Below are 3043 nucleotides of genomic sequence, written 5' to 3' on the forward strand. Positions count from 1 at the left end.
TCCCTCCTCCTTTGGCGTCAGTTTCCCCCTCTTATTCACTTGACCTAGTTAACCGTTACCAAACCCTTGGTACTATTCAACGCCCTGATTATTCATCTGCATTGGCCTCTGATCCTTTTGTATCCAGCCAATCAGTTTCAGTTACTCCATTCCCAGTTAACCCTGTTAAATCATCTCGATCTGAATATACCAATTCACATGTTACCAACCTGTTCTATAAAGAACCCAGTCACCCACGAAATCAAACCATCAATGACATTGCTAAATTCCATTTTGGCTCTGGATGCCATTTCACTCTTTCCCATCCAGAGAAAACCCTAGCCTATTACAAGGATATTTTAATCAACCATCATTCCATCTTAATCAAGCCAATTCAGGACCGCACCTATGCCTATAAGGTCCTATACCATTCACTTTATATTCACAACATTGTTTCCATGGCTGAATGGGGAAATCCTAATCAGCTTCGTGATCTACCTGGTCATTCTATTCCATATAATTATCATGATTACATTGATGCTTGGTTCAAGATTTTCTTGTACCAAAATGAAACTTTTAGTCATTCTTGGTTCATCTCATTTGATCAAAAATTCAAATCTGAGTTACCAACTTGGTTTTTGAGATGGTGGTGTCACTATGGCGCCATTTCAGCTATCCTTCCTGATGATCTCAAAAATATAATTCATTATTTCAACTCTGTTTACCCATTTTCTGCTCACCAGAAGCAATTTCCCTTATTACTCATATTCATTGCCAAATACAAGATTCCTTGGATATTCAAATGGCAATATGGGATTGATGATAATATCATCATCCGCCAACACACAGTTAAATGGTGGGATAAATTCAATGTTCCCAGAATTCTTGAAATTGTTCCAGCAGAATTTCCACCTGATCAATTTGCTCCAACTCCTGCTCTTGCTCAAGCCCAGCAGAACCCAACTGCTGCAGTCACTCAAGGAAGCCAGCCCAGTCTTCCTCCAGTCAACCTTGGAAGCCCCTCATCTAGTGGTTCCAAGCCCAAATCATTCAAATCAAAGTCCAAAGCTGTTGCTGCTCAAACAGCCCAATCAAAGCCCAAATCAAAGTCCAAAGTCAAGGCAAAGCCCATTCCACCTCCTGTTCAGCCCAAAGGCAAATCCAAAGGTAAAGCCCAATCATCCAAAGCCGACATGATCCAATTGGCCCAGCAACTTTTGGCCCAAGCCAAAACCCAATCCACCAGTTCAGATGAAGGTTCAGAAGGTTCAGAATCTGATCACTCGTCTGAGGGATCAACTAATCAGTATTTAGGTCCAGAGTTCCAAGATGCTCAAGATCCATTTATCTGATCAACATTGGATTCCATATAGATACAAATTAGCTTCAATCAATACTCTTTTGAGAAAAGCTGCCAATTTGTATTTATATTGACTCTTTTATTCACATGTTCCACCGAAAGTAATGAATAGTAAAAACTACTGTTCACTTTTACTGTTCACCATCACTATTCAACCAGTCAACTTTTGCTAAAGGCTGCTCAGTTGTGTAATCACTCCACCGAAAGCATCCGACAGCATCTGCTTTTCACCTGTTCGGCCAGCTGCTTTCAGAATTCACATGCTCAATGTTTTGCCTTTATTTCTTTATATTGAAATCAATTGTAAGCATTCAGGCATTCTTCAATTTTCTTCTCCCTTTCTGTTGTAAGAAAAAACACAGAGTGTTTTGAGAGCCTTACCAGTTTCCTGTTGTACCTATTTAAGATCCTTGCAGTTGCTACTAATACAATTGTAAGTTATGTTTTAAACTTTCAGATAATTAAATGTATTTTAAATGTATTTTAATTAAATGTTTGTTAATTAATTTAATTATTTTCCAGTGCTTAGTTCTTATCTGATGTGTTCAATTTTGATTTCGTAATCCATCTCCTTCATATATGCTGCTTCCGCCTTTATGGTATCAGAGCCAGAGGTTATGATGTATCCTGTTTCTAACTGTTTAGCTACTTCTGATTCATCGTCTTCCTTGTTTGTTTAATTAATCCTGTTTTCAGTTTATCTTAATCACCCGAAAGATCAGTCTGTTCTATCCACCTAGTTTAAGTCACCCACTTCTTCCCAGTCTTCTGTAAGTCCTTCGGTTTAGGCAGAGTCAGACTTTGGGGTTTAAAGATAGGGTATGTATGTATACTAGGTATGTGGTAAAATTGACAAGAATAGGGTATGTATTAAGATATCTGTAAAACTGGTTAATTAAATCAAAACAATGAATCGATTATTTCGAAGTAACTCATCAGTCAGTTCTAGGTCAACTGCCTTGCCTTCCATACCTAATCCAGGCATCATAATTAATGAAGAAGATGTTGAAATACAAAATGATCAGATTAATTCTGGATGGAATATTCCAAAACTTCCTATTAAAGAGATTTATAAAACTTCTTTTATAAATAATGTTTTTAAAGTTACTCTTCATGTTAAAACTATTGAACAAGTTTATGCTTTAGAAAAACCCAGGGAAACTTGTCAGTTATTTGATAAAAAACTAATCAAAAGACATTTGGATAATGGTTATAATTTCATGCATATTGGTTTAATTCAAGTTGGTGTCAATCCATTAACCCTTGTTGGAAAAAATACCTCCGTTTTATTATGTTTAAGAGATGCTCGTTTTCTTAATTACAATGCTAGTCTAATGGGAATGATGGAAACTGGTCTTAATAAAGGTCCAGTCCATTTTAATTGTTTTCCTGATTTTACATTAAGTTTAAGAGATCCACATATTCTTAAAGCATTAACATTAAATATTCAATTACATGGTGAATATACTGAAATGCTAGATTCTTCTCATAATATTGCTTTAATTTATCGAGTTCATTATAAATGTATGCAAACTAATTTAAATGTCCATGCTTTACGAAAAAGTCCAAAAGAGAAAACCTTATTAATCCAAAATGGTACTGGTGGTGAATCCAATATTAATATTCCCCAAATGATTGAATGGAAAGATATTAATTTACCAGAACAATGGGTTACTGTTAATGAAAATTACAAACATAGTCAAC

The sequence above is a fragment of the Camellia sinensis genome, chromosome 10, assembly GCF_055761805.1.
Source record: "Camellia sinensis isolate YWXY chromosome 10, ASM5576180v1, whole genome shotgun sequence".
NCBI lineage: Eukaryota > Viridiplantae > Streptophyta > Magnoliopsida > Ericales > Theaceae > Camellia > Camellia sinensis.